This window comes from Mustela nivalis (assembly GCF_964662115.1).
Source record: "Mustela nivalis genome assembly, chromosome: 6".
Taxonomy (NCBI): Eukaryota; Metazoa; Chordata; class Mammalia; order Carnivora; family Mustelidae; genus Mustela; species Mustela nivalis.
In genome coordinates this window covers 135,500,217-135,520,871 of record NC_139025.1, presented here as the reverse complement: position 1 = coordinate 135,520,871, position 20,655 = coordinate 135,500,217, and positions in this window count along the sequence as shown.

The window sequence follows — 20,655 nt, the reverse complement described above, 5'->3', positions numbered from 1 at the left end:
TTATATCTCAGGAAATCAGATCTTGGGGAAAAAAAAAAAACTGGATTTCAATCAAGTTACAAAGCAGTTCCACAAAACAAACTGAAAAGATACAATTCACCCGAGTACTTCCTGGTTCTTGCCAGTCCTGCCAATGTGGAAAAGTCCTGTGTCACAATGTCACCCTTCAAATTTTACAAATCCCTCAAACATCACCAGCAGCTGCCTTTTGCACAGTATTTCCAAAATCCCTTACACTGTTTTGGAAAGGTATTACATTTACCTGTTCTGTTTTCTGATTAGAGTCTTTCTGTCCTTTCCGTTTGTAAGGGGAGCGTGGTAAGGTGGGTCTGTCCCACAGATCAGATGCTCAAAGAGGGAATCTGGTCTCTCCATGAAACACATGCTCTGTCACCTTGCCTCCATACTCTCCAACTCCCTCTACACCGTTCACATTCTGCTCACTGACAGGCAGTGGTCTCCAGAGTGAATACCTCTGTGTAGGCAGGAACTTAATAATAGAACTTCTACATATATTGACCTTCACCTCAAAACTGAGTAAAAATCAGTGTCGCTAAAATTTAGGACACAGATTGATTTGCTTGTTGGACAGTATTTATCAAGCCAAGAATTTGTGCCAAGAATCAGTCAATGCTCTGGGCCCACTGGGAGCTGCTCTGGGGGAAAAATGCAGGTTTCACGGTACAGAGAAGCTGCCAGGAACCTCCTGTGGGAAGCATCTGGATAGACTCGTGTGTGTGTGTGTGTGTGGGTGCGCGCGCGCGCGCGCAACAATGACCACCTGCACACCTGACCAAAGAGATTGACAGAGGCTACCTAGTCACTGAGAAAGCTTCTTGCTGAGAAACAGTGAGCTGAAGAAAATGCTAATAACATAGCACAGGCAAGGGGCACCTGGGTGTATCAGTGGGTTAAGCCTCTGCCTTCGGTTCAGGTCATGATCTCAGGGTCCTGGGATCGAGCCCCACCATTGGGCTCTCTGCTCAGCGGGGAGCCTGCTTCCCCCTCCCCCTCTGCCTGCCTCTCTGCCTACTTGGGATCTCTCCCTCTATCAAATAAATAAATAAAATCTTAAAGATAAAACATAGCACAGGCAAAAGTATTAAAGAGCAGTAACTATACTCCGAGAATGAGCTTTTCGTAAAAATCAAATTAAGTGATTAAAAGTGTTAAGCTTGGCATGTCTGACCCTAAAATGCGGATCTGTTAATACATTGGGTGAGAGCAATAGCTTTTTCATACTTATGAAAGGTTCTACATGTTTACACCCTTCTAATTTCAACTTGGTGTCATCCTTTCTTTTAAGCTACTTCAAAGGCATAATTTATATACAATAAAATTTACCTGTTTTATCTGTGTTACTCAGTAATATTTAGTCACCCTCCTGAGTTAGGCAGCTATCACCACCATCTACTTTTAGGACAATCATCCTTCCTTTTCAATATCTCCTTAAATGCAAATTACAATGTACGTGTTACAGTAGTTCCAAACTAAGTAGTTCCAAACTAGGTAAATAAATGCATACACGTGACCTATGTATCTCAGACTATTTGCTAAAAGACAGGCATGGTCCAAAAGCATGGAGACTATGGCTTTAGGGTCCCCATCACAATGTCCCCCAAGTCCATATAACCATTAAACCCCTTTGCACAAGCCACACTGCACTTGGTTCCTTTATCAGACTCTCCAATGCCTTTGCTATGTTGACACAACACTCAGTACCTTTCTCCACACTTAGTTGTGTCTCTGGGATCCATGATAACATTGGAAGAAGAACAAACAAGTGTTCTGGCCATCATTTTACAAGGGGGTAATCCTTAGCAGAATCAGTGTCTGGACCCTAGGCCTGAAGGCCTCAAGTTCGATGAGTTAACATTCAAACTCCAAGACTCCAGGGTGAAAGAGAGACACGTACACACACACACATACACATACACACACACATAAGTGACAAATCAGTATAACAGACATCTGAATAGCAAGGTGCTCCAAGAAGAACCAAGAGAAAAACTGCTCCCTTCTAAAATTAGCTGTGTATTTCCTAAACAATTGCTCTTATCCAAAACCCGGTTAGACTTGTCTTTCTTTTTTGAAACTGGTCAGAACACAAGGCCAATGTGAGAGTTTCTCTCTCCCTAATAGCTTTTTCTAAATCATCTCTGCTTCATCTTTTCATACTTGAGTATCTTTCACCTTAATTCTTTTCCTTAATTTTTATTTTATTTACTTAGGTTGAGAGAGAAAGAGAGCATGTGTGAGCAAGGAGAGAGGCAGAGGGAGAAGGACAGGGAATCCCAAGCACACTGACTGTGGAGCCCTATGTGGGGCTCAATCCCACAACCATGATGTCATGAGATCATGACGCCAGCCAAAATCCGGAGTCCAACATTTAACCTACTGAGCCACCAAGATGCCCTTCTTTTCCTCAATTTTATTTTTGGTTTTGGTTTTGTTGGTGATGCATAATCAAATCCTTAAGAAAAACAGAAAGGAACATTGAGATGGATAACTGAGTAGATTAAGAGCTCATATTTGAGGGCTAACGTGCTACCTGTCTTAAACGTCTGCCATACCTGAAATGCGTATTTTCTCATCAGTCACTAACACGACACAACAGGCAATGTTGTGACAGCCTTTGGATAGATGAGAAAGCAATGTACAGGCGTTTGAACAGCATGCCCAAGGGCAGGCAGCTACTAAGCAGCAGAGGCAAGATTTGAACCCAGGCCAACTGAACCCACAGGCTGCTTTCTTGTAATGTCTCCCGACTCAGAGTATGGGACAGGCTAGCAAAGCTAACTGGAGGGTCACAGAGAGGTGGCCTAAGTGACATCCTTATGCAAGCAGAAGGAGGGACAGTGACCTAAAAGAGGTCTCAAGTGTTAGCACGAGGGAAGAGGACTGCACCTTTCTAGGTAGGAGATCTGGGACCTACCAGTCACTTCTCCCGGCTTCAGCTCTTGGAAAGGAATAGTGTAACTGGTCCGCTGGTAACGCGAGGCATACATGGCCTCAGAATCACTTTCTTCTAAGTGTAGCCAATCCTCCTTGTTCACATAACCCACGTGTGTGAATCTGCCTATTCAAAAATGTATGATGTACATTTGTACATATGTATGTACATACAAAAGTGTATGTATGTATGCAACCCCAGCAGCACTTTCCCAGTCATTCACAAACACGTGCGAAGTGGCAACAAATCTGAGTGGCCCTGCAGACACCGTCCTAACGTCGGCTGAGGAGAGCAAGGCTCAGCTTCCTTGTTTTAGCGCTTACACTGTAACCAAGCGTCCTTCTGGAGATCTAATGCCACTTGCTTGCAGTTTCTTTGCTATTTCTCATGAATTTTGCTGTTTATAATGGCCCACACACACAGCGCTAAAGTGCTATCTGGTGTTCTAGATACAAGAAGGCTGTGACGTGTGTTATGAAGAAAATACGCATGTTCAATCAACTTTGCTCAGGTGTGAGTTACGGTGCTGTTGGTTGTGAGTTCCATGTTAATGAACCAGCTATATACATGAAATAAAGGTGACTTTAAACAGAAATGCACATAAAACAAGGTTATTTATTAATAGGGTGACAAAAAGATGACCAGAGTTTCACAAGAACCTAACTCTGTATTTCCTTTAGAAGTACTCATTCAAAGTTCCTGGTGACTTTGGGAATCATAACTACTGTGAATAACAACAGGCAATTCTGTATTTCTTTGGATAGACATTTTGTCTGGTCAGAATTCAGCCAGAAATCCAAGGGCATCATAGGTCCTTTCCTGTTTAAGAAACAGGTTTATGACCTCACACCAATCAGAATGGCTAAAATTAACAAGTCAGGAAATGACAGATGCTGGCCAGGATGCGGAGAAAGGGGAACCCTCCTACACTGTCAGTGGGAATGCAAGCTGGTGCAGCCACTCTGGAAAACAGCATGGAGGTTGCTCAGAAAGTTGAAAATAGAGCTACCCGATGACCCAGTAATTGCACTACTGGGTTTTTACCCTAAAGATACAAATGTAGTGATCCGAAGGGGCACGTACACCCGAATGTTTACAGCAACGATATCCACAATAGCCAAATTATGGAAAAGAACCTAGCTGTCTATCAACAGATGAATGGATAAAGATGTGGTGTGTGTGTATATATATATACACACACACACACATATACATACAATGGAATACTATGCAGCCATAAAAAGAAATGAAATCTTGCCATTTGCAATGACGTGGATGGAAATAGAGGGTATTATGCTTAGCGAGATAAGTCAGCCGAAGAAAAGACAACTATCATATGATCTCCCTGATATGAAGAAGTGGAGATGCAATGTGGGGGATTTTGGGGGTAGGAAAAGAATAAATGGAATAAGATGGGATCGGGAGGGAGACAAACCATAACAGACTCTTAATCTCACAGAACAAACTGAGGGTTGCTGGGGGGGGGGGGAGGAAGAGGGTGGTGGGGTTATGGACATTGGGGAGGGTATGTGCTACGGTGAGTGCTGTGAAGTGTGTAAACCTGGCAATTCACAAACCTGTACCCCTGGGGCTAATAATACATTATATGTTTATAAAAATTTTTTAAAAATTAAAAAAGTAATAAAATGATTTAAAAAAACCAGTGGTCACAAAGATTTATGTCAAGAGTCTATTTTGCACTATAAAGATGAAATAACAACCTAGAAATTTTTTTTCATAATGTAAATTTATGCCCAATTCATTTTACAACTAAAATAATAATATGTGGAACACCTGGGTGGTTCAGTTGGTTAAGCATCTGACTCCGGATTTTGGCTCAGGTCAAGATCTCAGGGTGCTGAGATCCAGCTCCCCACTGGACTCCACGCTCAATAGGGAGTCTGCTTGAGAATCCCTCTCCCTCTCCACCTCCCGCTTGTGAGTATGCACACTCTCTCTCAAATAAATAAATAAAATCTTTAAAAATAAATAAAATAATAATGTGCTTTGAGGAACAATAAACATTTTAAATGCATGCTAAACTGAGTACATAAACACTGCAGCTATGACTCCCATAAATCTTGCAGTCATTCGCATTCACAAGTAAAGTCCAAATAAAGAGTAAGTTTAGAGGCCATTGATCTTAATAAGTGACGCTAGGCCAATATGTTTCCATCAGTTTCCTAGGGATCACGCAAAAGAACAGTTCATGTTACTAGGAGTGGAAAGACAGATTAGGAAACGCACACACATGCACACACACACAAAAGTCACGCTAATTAAAACTACGTCATTCCAACAATTCTTTTCAAATGAGCCTCACTTAATATATATATATGAAAAGGTACACTGCAGTAACATATTTAATGATAATTGTACAATACAAATATTACAATTTCATTTCCTTACCTTATTTAGGTGATGGCAACTAAAAACCTTTTAAGCATAGTTTATTTTTTAACTTTTAAAATAAGCAACATTACCTGAATAAAAGAATACAGTGGATTGTATTATTGGAATAAAATGCATAATGACAATAATTAGAGGGGAAGGAAACAAAGCATTGACTTAGAAGTTTCCCAAAAGTAATTAAGTTGCTGCCTTATTAGATTCACTGCTATATACAGGAAATGTATATAACATAACATCATTATAATGTTTTTTGAAAGTCCTGAAATAAAAATAGTCTCTAATAAACACAATCTCACATTGACCACACTGATTTAACTAGAATGTTCCATCCAAAGTTGCATATAATGGGAAACAAACTTAACACTAGTTCTACACCATGGCACGAATTCATTCTGGAAGGACAGAAACACTAGTCACGCAGGGATTTTAGCCTCGAATACCGTTAGGAAAACTTTTTCTTTTATTAACACAATCCACCCAAAATGATCTACCTCCCTTAACAGAGGCACTATTTGCAATACTGTCAGAATCGCCTTCATACACCTTGGGTGTCACAAAGCCGGACCTCAGCACAAATATCTCATGGCAGGGGTGATAGAAAACAGTGAATAAAATTCACTGAGCATGTACTATGTCCCTCATACTGAGTTACAGGTCAGAAATTTGATTTATATAATACTCTTAAAGTCCTGCAGGGATGATGACATTAAAAAAAAAAAAAAATCTCTACAGATGAAGGAACTAAGTGAACTTAGCCTTAGGTCACCAGCTTGGTTTTGGTAGCAGAGCTGTCATGAAAAGTCACAGTTGTCTAGCTCAGGACCTTTGAGCTTTCCACTCTGCCAGACTCTCTGCTCCACTATTCAAATGGTAACATCGTCAATCAAATTACCATTTAGAAACTGGAATGAGATATTAATTCCAAGGGCAGCTGAGAGCTGACTCCTTGAAGCCTCTTGAATCTCCTCTCAACCTTCTCCCCTGGCAATCTCCCTTCCACACCACCAGAGCAAGGGCATTGACAAGGCAGGGATGCGATCCCCTTGAATGGTTCCTGTATTGTCTGCAGGAAAGGACTGAAAGTCCTTTATGCATTTGAAACCCCACTGACTATCTAGCCACCACCTACAGGTCCCGCCATTCCATCTGTGATGAGAGGTGGAAGGTCAGGAGGAAAAAGGCTTGGAGCTGTCACTCTGGACAGCAAGCCAGCTTGTCCTTAAAGGAGGTGCCCTCTGACCAAGAGATGGTGCCCACTGCTGAACAGCAGGCATGCTGCGTGGGCCTGGTCTCAGGGGGTGGACAAGGGAGATATGGAAAAGAAACAGGAAAGCATTCTGGAATTGAATACACCACACTGGAGGAGGTCTTGTTCGATTCGGGGCTGGAGAGGAATTTTGCACAGATTTAATCTCTCCATGGAGATGCTCAGGGGCCAGAATCCCCAGGAGGAAGATGTCAATGTTCTGTGAGTAGAACAAACAGAGATGATTGGTATGGAAGCTGGACTCTCAGAAGAACAGAGTTGGAAGTGGAGGTAGAATCTTTTCATAATAGTCTTGGGTTTAAAGCAAATGACCTAGCTGGTGACTGGCCAAAGGGGGAAGAGCAGGGGTTTTAGTAAGATAAAGAACAGGGAGATTAGACAGCAACTCATCAAATACACGGAATGTGGAAAGAGCAATTATGTAGCAGTGAGGAGGGCATTATGGTGCATGAGGGTTAGACTAGAATCATCCATGGTTCCACCCAATCACAAAGTATAAAATGGAAATACTGGTACAAGGGACCAAATCAGGCCAGATAGACTTTTGTAGAGCAGAGACCCAAGTAAGCCCTTATAAATCATCACGACCTTCCAGAAGCCACACCCTTTACAAAATCATCTTCCAGCAAGAGTTTCAACCACAGAGCAATCCAGGCTTCGAAGGAAAAGTTAGAGCACAATGATGCCATCCCTTCTGTGAAAATCTTGGGCCAGGTTTCTTTGTTGGAATTCTGAATTGGAGATTTTGGAGAGCACGCATTGTATGTTACATAACCACCTAACCAGTGCTGGCGTCACACCCCCATAACGAAACATACCAAGGCTCGCTCGGAAGGGGATAGACAAAATAGCTTCCGAAGTGTTTCTACATCAGCTTCTGCTTCCCAACCCCACTGCCCTCCTGAGTTCTCTCTGAAGATGGAGAATTAAGAGTTCAGTGAGCTTATTTCAGAACCTTCAGCAAATGATGCTCCTTCCAGGCTCTCTATGCAGATTTTGGACATCTTTTCATGCTGCATTTCTACCGAGATCCGGCAAACCCCGTGAAGTGCTCTAGGCTGTGGTGGTGGGGAGGGCAGGCTGCCAGAAGCATGCCGTAGGGAGTGTCCAGGACAACCCCGGCACAGGCAAAGAAAATACTGGAACTGTCATTCAGACGGGTCTAATGTGTCCATTTAATTTCTATTTTGCTGAGTGTTTAATAATACATCTAATAAACATGTAATACATCTAATAATACATCTAATATACATCTAATAAAACATCTAATAATACATCTAATAAATTATGTACATGTACATAATTTATAAGCAAATATATAAACTTAGATTGGGTGTGGCTACTCAAAAAATATCTCCTCATAGGCTTATGATCAAAAGAACACAACATTTTTAGAGCACCTGAACAATTAAATCCTTTAATCTGCTGAAAAACAAAAAACAAAAACAAAAACAAAACCGTACAATACTAAGAAAAGAATTTGCTTTTCCCCTTCAGGCAAAAACTATTTTTGGAACTGTGTTTCTTCTTTGTGAAAAAAAGATCAGGTAACCAACATAAAACAAACCAGACAAGGTTAAATACACAAGATGCTTGTTTAAAAAAAAAAAAAAAAAAAAAGTAAGTGTGATACAAATAGGGTTTTCAGAAAATAGGTAAATGCTGCTGTCACCTCTGTTAACGGAGTTTCTCTAGGGAAATCCACCGAGCACTAATTTCAACAAATGATCTCATTTGTCTCAAGTTTACTCTAACATTACAAACTACATTATGCACTGTTTCCTTTTGCTTCCTCCAAAGCATTCATATCATTTGCAATTTCAGAAGTAGACGCAGGTGCCTTTCTGTGGACCCAGGTGATGGGGCAGAGGTAGGAAAAAAAGATTTGCATCTCCTCTGAGAGAGAAGTCACTCATAATTAGAGCAGAAAATTAAAGTCACAACATTAAAATAAATCCATTAACCATAGTGTAAGCTTAGAGAAATCCGGTCACTGGAAGCCTTGCTTTAACTGTGATTTACACACAGGGAAACCCTCATGGCCCTGGAGCACAAGGAAAGGCCAATATGCAGAGAAGACTGTAAGTATCCTTTCCATGGTGCTGTTCTCAAAAACAAAATCACCTTCGTTTGGAATGCTTCCAGGTCATTGTAGTTAATATACACCGCTGTTACAGAAGCAAAGTGTATGGGAGATGAGGTTGAATTTGGTCTGATAAATCACAAATTCTGAAAGTTCCTCTTTTGAATTAACGCCCAGGCTCAGCTTTCCATGTGTGACTTGACCACTTATTTACAGCTCAGTTCAGTGGCCAGATCGGACAGAACACCCGCTCGCTCCCTTGAAGCTCATGTTCCTGTTGGGGTATGTATGTCTGGAAAGGCAAATAAAGTCATTTCACAGAGGAAGCGGTAACACAGGAGTGGATGCCTAAGTGACAAGGAAAAACCTGGCTACTTAGGGAAGAGGATTCTAGACAGAGGGAAGAGTCCATGCAAAGCCCCACAGCCAGGAGCATGATCCCTGTGTCCTAGGAATAGCAAGGGTCTGTATACCCAGACTACATGATCTAGCAGGCAGTAGGAAGAGATGACATCAGAGAGGGACCTGGGACCAGCAAAGACTTTAGATTTTTTTTTTATTTAAGATCTGTTTATTTTGAAAGGGAGGTGGGGAGGGGCAGACAGAGAGGGAAAAAAGCATATTCCCCACTGAGCACAGAACCTGATGCAGGACTCCATCCCAGGACTTGAGCCGCAATCAAGAGTCAGGTGTTTAACCACCTGAGCCACCCAGGCACCCCAAGACCTAGGGTAGGGAGGTCTTGGAGAGGTGAGGCTTGGTCACAAGAAGGATCTGACTTGTTGTATGCTTCTAAGGGATCACAACAGCTGCTGTGGAGAACCTGTCCCAATCAGAACAATAGCTGAAGGAGACCACGTAGAAGTAAAGGATCAAAGGTTCTTTCATTTGCTATTTGCTTTTTCTCTTTTTAGCTTTCTGGCTATCCAGATGTCAATAATAGTGGATCCGCAACACTGCTGGAAAGGCCAGTTCTATACCACATTTTACGTCACACTGCCTGTTGCATTCATTCAGGAAAGAAGAAAACTGAAGGTTATGCTTCCTTTCAAAGAGGGCATTTACTTCGCTGTGAATCACACTCTCAGAAAAGTCACTCATCCCTGAGACAGGCTGCCTTCCTAACACTCACCAGTGACATCATCACAGCCTCCCAACCTAAACAACGCCATGCAAACTTCTGCATGTATTTACTGGGATTTCCATTTCTGCCTCAAAGGAACCCCATATTGTGTAGAGGAACAGCTTCAGGGAAGTCCTGTGTGTCGTCAGTAGGAGCTGTTACTCATTCCACAGACATGGGGTGGTAGGGGAGGACAGTGTTTATTTTATTCCTACCATATGTCCGTAAATGTTTTGGACACAGCAGTGTAGCTCGGGAGAAAGAAAGTAAAGACTTCTCGGGACATCTGAGAAAATAAAAGTCATCCTGACCAAAAATAGTGGGACCACTAACATACACAGTGAAGCCCAGTTGCACGTCAGCAGAAAGCATTTTCTCCCGAAATCACGTTGGGGCTTCCCAACAACTACTTTTGAGCAATGATTTCTTTCAGACCAGTTCTTCCCAAAACCACTGTATTCTTCCTGCCTCCTGAACACAGATGACTGGGATACACAAGAGGTGCTTCAGAACAGCACCCAGTACAGAGGTGGTCCCAGCTTTGCCTGGTCCTTACTTAAACCTATCGTGCAAGGAGCGCCTGGGTGGCTCAGTGGGTTAAGCATTTGCCTTCAGCTCAGATCGTGATTACAGGGTCCTGGGATTGAGCCCTCCATTAAGCTCCTTGCTCAGCAAGGAGTCTGCTTCTCCCTCCCCCTCTGCCCCTCCTCCCTGTTCGTGCTTGCTCAGTCTGTCTGTCTCTCTCTCTCTCAAATATATAAAATCATAAAAAAAAAAAAATACTATCCTCCATTAGCCCAGAGCCCTTCTCCACTCCTTCCTCCCAATGTACTCCAGGATTCCCCATGGGGAGCACTTTCCATTCTTAAGGGTGTTTGTCCAAATGGGATTTCTCACTATTTGGCAAAAACAGGTACAAATAAAATAATCAATTATTAAAATATTTACTGTCTCAGATGATGAGATGTGCCTTGGCAAAAACAAAATTGCTAAAAAAAATTTAACTTTTTAGCCCTCTTCACCTAAACTAAACTAAATTAAAAGGATGCTGATACCAAAGATCTCTGTTGTAGAGATGAATGCCAGCTCTCTACTAAATACAGTAACAATTCTAAAGAGATCTTCCTTTTTTTACTCCTAGGTCTCCAAAGCACAGGCCTGACCAAACTTCATACTTAGCCATCTTCCCTAAACATATATTTGATTAATTTCTGTCAACAGTCCTGACTAGATTATCTCACCAAGAAAATGAGTGCGTAGCTGCAAGATCAAAGCGTTAGGAACTAGTTGTGAAAGTCCTGATCAATATAATCTACTGAATATTGTCTTTAGGGAAAAAAAGGAACCATGTGTCTGATGTCCCAAAGAGAGACTTCTAAAAAGTTGTATGTCCATAAATCCCTGTTTGGCCAAGCCTGGAACCATATTCACTGGCCATTCCCAGATGGTTGGGAATTTTTTAAAGATTTTTTATTTTTTATTTGACAGAGAGAGACCACAAGTAGGCAGAGAGGCAGGCAGAGAGAGAGAGAGGGAAGCAGGCTCCCTGCTGAGCAGAGAGCCCAATGCAGTGCTCGATCCCAGGACCCCGGGACCATGACCTGAGCTGAAGGCAGAGGCTTTAACCCACTGAGCCACCCAGGTGCCCCCATAACACATTTTTTTAATAAAAATGTCAAATTAAGCTCTTCTGAAAACTACAAGCCTTAGAGAAATAATTCAGTGACATTATTGAAGTTACAAGCAATGCAACAGAGTTGGAAATTCTCTCCGGCAGAGTCATTCATTTCTAAATAAAGAATCATTAATCATTTAAGGCTGTGATTAATGGCAAAATAAAGCTTACTCTCATAAGGGCAAGCAAGACAGTTTAAATTCATTTGTTCACCCAATAAATATATCTGTAACTTAGTATTTATCAGAATATAAAATCTGTGTTTTCTTAATGTTTATATAGTTGAGGGGCACCTGGGTGGCTCAGTCATTCAGCATCTGCCTTCGGCTCAGGTCATGATCCCAGGGTCCTGGGATTTAGCCCCGCACTGGGCTCCCTGCTCAGCGGGAAGCCTGCTTTTCCCTCTCCCACTCCCCCTGCTTGTGTTCTCTCTCTCACTGTGTCTTTCTGTTAAATTAATAAATTTTAAAAAAATGTATATAGTTGAGTTGTGTTAACCTCAATTTTACCCACATACAAAATCATTAAGAAATCACACATGGGGCCCCTGGGTGGCTCAGTGGGTTAAGCCACTGGCTTCGGCTCAGGTCATGACCTCGGGGTCCTGGGATCGAGTCCCACATTGGGCTCTCTGCTCAGCAGGGAGCCTGCTTCCTCCTCTCTCTCTGCCTGCCTCTCTGCCTACTTGTGATCTCTCTCTGTCAAATAAATAAATAAAATCTTAAAAAAAAAAAAAAAGAAATCACACATGGGGAGTGCCTGGGTGGCTTAGATGGTTGGGCATCTGCCTTCCGATCAGGCTATGATCCCAGGGTCCTGAGATCAAGCCCCGCATCAGGTACCCTGCTCAGCAGGCAGTCCACTTCTCTCTCTCTCTCCTCATTCTGCACCCTGCTTGTGCTCTCTCACTCTCTCTGTCAAATAAATAAATAAAATCTTTAGAGAGAGAGAGAAGGAAATCACACAGGACACATTTGTTACATTTCCCAAATCAAGTGGGTAATTTGGTAATTTGGCTTGTGACCCTTTGTTGTGTAGTGACTATGGGTAAGCACTGCATTGAACTCTTTGTCTATGAATTTTCTGTCTTCCCATCCCTCCCATTGCCCCCCCAAAAAACCAAATGAACATGAGAAGAAATCAAAGATTATAAATATTAAGCATCTTGTCTGCTAATATGTGGCAGTGTGAAGATTTGAACAGTTTCTCTCTAAAATCACAAAATCTGTGCTTAGTCCTATAGATTGCATTGTCATCCCTAAATGGGGCTCATCAAATCTCTTCTCTGGGTAAGTCAGTCATAATTCTAAATTAAGAATTAAAAAACCCAAAGAGATACCACGGATATTATAATTATTGGTGCATTACAGTGGGAAACAGTACAGAAAATTACAAAGGCTAGTTAAAAAAGGATAGGATTTAACTATCCTATGAAATAAGTAGCTATAATAAATGGAAGCAATTTAAAAAAAGCATTAAAAGAAGACCCAAACCCTATGAAGAAAACACTAATCCAAGAAAAAAGAAGAAGAAGACACTAATCCATCATCGAGGTATTCAAAGTTTTCTACATGTCACCCAGCTCCAACCTCCTGTCCACGCACGTGCAACCTTGATTCATACAGTTTAAAATCCAAGTCACTGAAGGGGAAAGTAAACGGTTTGCTCCAGAGCATAAAAAAAAAAAAGTTAAAAGCAGATGTTGGTTTCAGTCCACCACTGAATTAGAATACTACCAAATTTTTTTAAGCTGGTGAGAAAACGTTCTTTTTCCATCTTTGGACTTTACTGGTTATAATTACATGAATAGTACAATAGAATAAGAACTGTAACATGAAAAGGCAAGGGACTATAAACTGCTCCTATTTTTTATGAGTTAAAAAAAAAAAAAAGATGGAGTGCAATGGGAATGAAGGGATGTGTTTTCTCCTCCTAGGCTCAAGGAGCAAAATGCACACTATTCATTCTCCCAAGGCACTCGGAGTTCAGTAGGAGAGGCAGATAACAAAACAACCCCAATACAAGCTGGTATGACCTATGAGGTGTTAAGAATGAGAAGCTAATGGAACACACGGGAGATGCATCCACCTAGCACAGCAAGAACTTGGACCAAGGAAAGAGTAATTACGATGAAGTTTAGGGGACTGATGGAGAAGGTGAATTATGTAATCCATTATCATATGTGTTGGGGGGGTAGGGATGAGGCCAAGGCAAATGTCTAAGGCTTCTTGGGCAGCAAGGAATCTAATGGAACTAGCAATTAACACAGGGAAATAAGAGCAAGAGTTATTTACAAAAGGCAAGATAAGCTCCGTGTTGAATGTGTTCAGCTCAAAAACTGATAAATTAACAAAGTCAAGGCTAACTGTAGCCCAACTGGATATTCAGGTTTAAAGTTTAGGAACAAGGTGTGGGATAGAACTAAAAAAGACAGAACCACCACCCCCTCCCCAAGCAAGGGGGTAAAGTGAAAAGAAAATAAGATAAGGACAGAACGATAGGGATCACAGACTTAGTGGAAGCACAGAGAAAAGGAAAGTCTTTTTTCTTTTTTTGAAGATTTTATTTATTTATTTGACAGGAAGAGAGATCACAAGTAGGCAGAGAGGCAGGCAGAGAGGGAGGGAGAGAGAGAGAGAGGAGAAGCAGGCTCCCTGCTGAGCAGAGAGCCTGATGTGGGGCTCGATCCCAGGACCCTGGGATCATGATCTGAACCGAAGGCAGAAGCTTTAACCCACTGAGCCATCCAGGAGCCCCAAAAGGGAAGTCTTCATGAAAACTAAGGACTCGCCAGGGGGACCTCCGTTTCCTCAGGGAGGAAAAGAAACGACGATCAAGGAAGCTGAAAGCAGAAGTTTCAATGAGGGAGTAAGCAACCATCTCAACACTTCAAAGAAGTGGGCTGAGGAAGGCAGAGGTGCATCCACAACTTTAGGCTACTGGGAGGGCTGCAGAGACTTTGGAGATACAGGATCTGGAAGGCAGAAAATTGGGAAGGCAAGAAGCAAAGATATGACAAGAGACACCCTTTCAGGAGGCTCTGCTGTGAGGAGGAAAGAGATACTCTCTAAGCGTACACCAGTGAAGATACAATAAATGAACAGTGTCACTTCATTAAGATAGGCTAAGTTTTAAAAATTAAAGTCCTAAAGGAAGACATGTAAAAGCAAACTGAGTACACACTATAAATAGGCAAAACTCAGGTTTTAATCATAGATAGCCCCTTCAAAAAATTCACAATTGGCTTTTCCCTCTAAGTTACAATTTTCATGTCTTATTTGGATGGCAGAAGTCTAAATAACATTTGTTAAATAGAACTGAAGTTCAAATGTCTAATTAGGGTAGAGCTATGGCTAAAACCCAGATCTGTTGACTTGCCAGGTAATTTTCTTTCAATGACAAGGCAAAATGTTATGTCCTTACACTTCCAGTAAACTTTTTAAAAAGAAGGCATATGCAATATCATTAATCATTAGGGAAATGCAGATCAAAACCACAATAAAATACCACCTCATACCCATTGGGGTGGCTAACATTAAGAAAAACAGGGGGGTCCTGGGTGGCTCAGTTGGGTTAATCATCCAACTCTTGATTTCGACTCAGGTCATGAACTCAGCATCATGAAATCTAGCCCCACGTTGGGCTCCATGCTCAGTGAAGAGTCTCTTTGAGATTCTCTCTCTCCCTCTGCCGCTCCCCCCATGCATTCTTTCTCAAATAATAAATAAAATCTTAAGAAAATCAGAAAATAGAAAGTGTTGGTGAGGATCTAGAGAAACTGGAATTCTTATGCACTGTTAGTGGGAATGTAAGGTGCAGCCTCTGGGAAAACAGGATAACAGCACCTCAAAAAATTAAACATAGGATCATGCTATATTGCAGTAATTCTTCTTCTGGGTATATACCCAAAAGAAGTGAAAGAAGAGACTTGAAGAGCTATTTATACACCCATATTCATAGTAGCATTATTCACATTCAGCCAAAGATGAAAGCCATACTGGTGTCCATCGCCGGATGAATGGATAAGCCAAATGTGGTACATACACATAAAAAAATATTACTCTACCTTATAAGGAAACTGACACATGCTAGAGCATGGATGGACCTTGATAATATCACGGTAAGTGAAATAAGGCTGTCACAAAAGGACCAACGCTATAGGACTCTACTACATGAGAGTAGTCAAATTCATGGGGACAGAGAATAGAATGGTGGTCTCCAGGGGCTGGGGGTAGGGAAAGAGGAGAAATGGTTGTTTTGGGTACAGAGTTTCAGTTCTGCAAGATGAGAACAGCTCTGGAGATGGTTGGCGGTGATACTTGCACAACAACGTGAATGGACTTCACCACCATTGAACTTCACTCTCAGAAAACGGTTAAGATGGTAAATTCTAGGTGTATTTTACCAATGTTTAAAATAAAATGTACATAAGTTAGAAAACCAATTTTTAAGCCAAGCTGGAGTGAATAGATAGATTTATAAAGTGGTACCTTGAAGAGGTCATATGAGAAGTACCTGGTACCTGGGTGACTCAGGCAGTTAACAGTCCGGCTTTTGGTTCTGGCTCAGGTCATGATCTCAAGGTCATGAGATCGAGCCCCACATCAGGCTCCGTGCTCAGTGTGGAGCCTGCTTAAGATTCTCTCTCCCTCTGTCACGAACCCCTCCCCCAATAAAATAAATAACTCTTCAAAAAAAAAAAAAAGAGGTTGTATTAGGTAAAATTGTTTAAAAAAAAGCCTGTTTTTAAACAATTTTACCTAATACAACCTCTTTTTTAATTTATTTATTAGGTAAAATAATAAGATATATGTTACTATAGCTGGGTCAAAACCTCAGGTGATCACATGTGCCAGGAAAGGAACAAGAAGACCTAGGCAGGCTGAGCTGTGGTGGGGGCTGAGGCACGAGGGAGAAGGCACAGGGCTGGAGCTGTGCTGGTTTTTCAAGAGATACATCCAGCCTAAACACGTATGTGAAATCTCTACTTTCAAATCATTTTCCATAGGCATCCTTTCATGTCATTACATAAATATCAACATATGGCTTTTCATTTGGATAAAATGTTTGCTAAAACTTGACTATGAGAACATTTTTCTGCTGCTTCTCACTCTATAAACACTCAAGAGCAATTCACATTTAATAACACAACAGAGACAGCTTTTTTCCCCAGAATGGATCATTTTTGTACCAGCGTTGTTGTCGGGCTCTGCTGTCGGTTGTGCTCTCTTCGTCCCTCTGCACTGAATTCAATAAATAAGCATAAAAGTCAAAATGTATTATTTGAGGCCATTTTTCCCTTAACTTTAGGGCTGTTCTCTGAGTGATTTCCCCCTGTGGATGTCACGGCAATTAAACAACCGAGATACAAAGACCCTTACTGAGTTAATAAAAGGAAAAATATACAACTCCCCGCTCCCCCATTGTGAGGTATAAATTCACTTAGGTGCTTAGATAAACTTGTTTTCAAGGTTATTCTATGGTGTTAGTTCCTTGGAGAGCCCAGTGATTTACCTTAATGTGTTTTTAGACTTTGAATATATTAAAGAAAATCCACACCAAAACACATGATTCATAGGCTTTTATACTAACTCCCAGTACAACGCCATCATGTGAAATTTTAAATTAGTCCATGATCATAGCTGAAGAACAGGCAGTTTCTGCACAGTTGTACAAGATGACAGTTGGGTTAATGTAAAATGTAAACATACTACAAGCCCAGAATATCTAGCACAGAATGCATACTATCCCAGAGATATATTTGTAGAGATACACACATTGTGGACAGAATGAACCACAAATCTTCATTAACTCAGCCATGAAAATTTGTTTCTCTGATGCCAGTACCTGCCTGGAAAATGATTTATAATTTTAAGTGCAAGACACGCAAATTATAAAAATGGTACCTAAACTATGCTTACGGCACTGCATAATGATGTATAAGTATGAACTGATGGGAACGACTGGTTTTTTCAAAGCAGAGACTATTGGCTTTCTTCCTAATTCTAAAAATGTTATGCCCTTTAGTATTGACATGGCACTTTGTCCAAAGAATACATATGAAAACAAAAGTTGATGTGTGTGTTGGTATTTATTTATTTATTTGTTTGTTTGTTAGAGAGAGAGAGAGAGGGAGAGAGAGCAAACACAGGTAGAGAGAGTGGCAGGCAGAGGCAGAGGAAGAAGCAGGCTCCCTGCTGAGCAAGGGGCCCCGATATGGGACTCGATCCCAGGAAGCTGGGATCATGACCTGAGCCAAAGGCAGCTGCTTAACCAACTGAGCCACCCAGGTGTCCCTGTGCATTGGTATTTTATATATGTATGTCTTTGTGTGCTTTCCTCCAACAGAAAGGAAAAGTTCAATCCAAAATCATCTTGGATGACAAGTACATTTCTGAGGATCCAGTGTGATAAAGGGAAGGTAGATGCCTGGAGAGAGATTACTGCAAATGATTCTGAGGCTCAGTGGGAAACCTGATGTTATCAGCCTGAAAATCTGCCCCAGGCTTCACAAAAGGGAGCAGTGGCTCCAAACCAGTCAGAGGCTATCTCTGTTCAGCTCCTAATATCAGAAACACATATCCTGTCTGAGGACCTAATGTATTCTATGATTTTCCATAGAATAATCAACTCAAGAGGCCTCTACAATTCAAAAAACACGACATAACTAATTTCGTTCTGATCTGACAGCCAAAGGGGAAAAGTCCAGGTATGGGGTTTTTTATTAATTAATTAATATTCCAGAAATAAATTCTTAAAACTCAATGCAGTCACTTCATTCGCCTGGAGCAAAAGTGTCAGAGGATTACAACAGCCATTTATTTAATCGGATCTGTTATTCGGTTGGTAGAATTGTTATATATTTGCAGTGAAAAGTTTTCACACTTACTGTCTCCATACAGAACAGAAACTTCCGGAGGGAAAACAACCTGTATAAATATCTACACAAATGTTCAAAGAGCATCTAGGTTTGGGTTTAATAATGTCATTTAGTAAATTTCTGCTTTCCTATAAAGTAGTAGTGATGTAATACAATTATTTTCTATTCTAAGGACCAAATTATACTATTCTATACTTAGGCAACAAATCCAAAAAACCAAGTCAACCCATGATGACCCAGTCTACACTGCAGAGTGAGTTTCCAGTGACGGAGCATAAAGTGGTTTTGAGTCAGAAACTTGCACCTTTGCAAAGCCTCACTGGCTGCTTTAATTCATTTTCTATAAATACTCAATATTCAAGCTTCATAATTGACAGAAAAAGGCTAAAAATAATCCATAGTTGAAAAGAGTCAGACTTAAAGGAAGAGGAAGCTCTTAGTTCCAGCAGGTGTCTTGACACAAATGAACAGAATCTTGACAAAGTGAGAAGAGGACAGTGTGTCCTTTGCAGAAAGCTAAAAGCATCACACAGGTTTACATATGTTTTAACCATGAAAGGGAAGTTAAAGCAAGCCTAGCCACAACTCTGGGCTCATCTGACCAGCCAGTATCATCAACAAGTGAAAACAGAAGCTATTGCCAGATGCAAAGTTCGGTCAACTTGGGTTGTGTACAAGGGGGAAGGCTCACTGAACCCACAGCGAAGACCTCAGCCTGAAGCGGCCCTCCTTTCCTTGATGTTCAGTGCTACCAGGTCTGACAGTAAATTCTGCATGAAGGAGAAAGGAGCACCCCCTCCCCCACTGAAGGGAAAAGTGGGTGCAGCAAACTTTTGGAGGGAAGACCTAGGGATTTTGTTTTGTTGGTTCAGGCTGTTAACAATAGAATCTGTTCTCCATACAGATCAAACACCTAGCTCTCTCACCTCAGGTTTAGACCAAGCATCACCTCCTTAGGGAGCCTTACCTTTTCTTTTCTTTTCTTTTCTTTTCTTTTCTTTTCTTCTTGAGGGAGAGGAGAGCCTGAATGCGGGGCTGGGCAGGCACAGAATTAAAGGGAGATGGAGAATCTTAAGAAGGCTCCACACCCAGCACAGAGCCCAACATGGGGCTTGATCTCAAGACCCTGTGATCATGACCTGAGCCAAAATCAAGAGTTGGATGCTTAACTGACTGAGCCACCCAGGCACCCCAAGAGCCTTAACCTTAACCTTCACCCTGACCTTGACCCTTTAGTATGAAAGCACATGTTTGCACCATAATCTCTCACACCTGACATTCAGCATGGCCTTCATGATCAAAACTGTCCCATGAGTTGGTTTATTTGGACTCTCCTATCCACTCCCATCCCCCCACAATAATTAAGTCCTCTAAGGAGAGGAGATGGTATTTGCCCAGTTCACCCCTGCACTTCAGCACCCAGAACAGTACCTGGCACACAGTGGTTGAGTTTGGATTGAATGAATGAATGAACTCATTCAGAGGGCAATTCAGTCTACTACAATCCTGACTGAATACTCATCAGAACTCTGAGCCTGCATAGAGACCAGCACCTCCCAACAACCTAAAAAGTTTCACAATTGGTGAGCTTTCCCATAAATGCTTCATCATTGAATAACTATTGATGGGCAATCTACGGATTGCTCTCTTTTAAGGTGTGGGAGCAGCTTCGTGCACTGGGTCCAGCACATCACATCAATAATGATGACACAGCCTTCCTAGAGGTCTGGGTGTAACCTGCTGTGGACAGAACTCATTTCTCTGCCCACGCCTCCCATCTGGATTTCCCCAAAACATTTCATCAGTAGAATGATCTACTTTTCTTATCACCTTTATAAAATCACGGTCAACAAGTTGCCAGAGAAGTCCTTGCACTCCAGCATAGAAGAAGGCCACCGAACTGGGGGGTCTCTGAAACTATCCACCAAGGGCCGAGGGGTCCTCGACCCGGACATGACTGCAAGCCTATGAGGCCAGCCACGCTTCCCTCCTCCCATCAACATTTGGATTTCAATAAGCTGAGATCCTTTTCCAGTCTTGAGACAGCAGGTGTCCCAACAGGAGAAAAGGCAACAGGTGAGGTCTCCAAGGCACACACCTGAGGAACGGAAGGACACGTGTTCAGTCACCTCCAAAAGAATCCAAACATCTGAAGCAAACGTGGAGAACTGCCACAGGTGAACCAAAACGAGTCAGAGACATGCACAGCCAAGACTTTCCTCGTCTATGATTGAAGGAAGATTTTTAAAATGCAGATGAAAG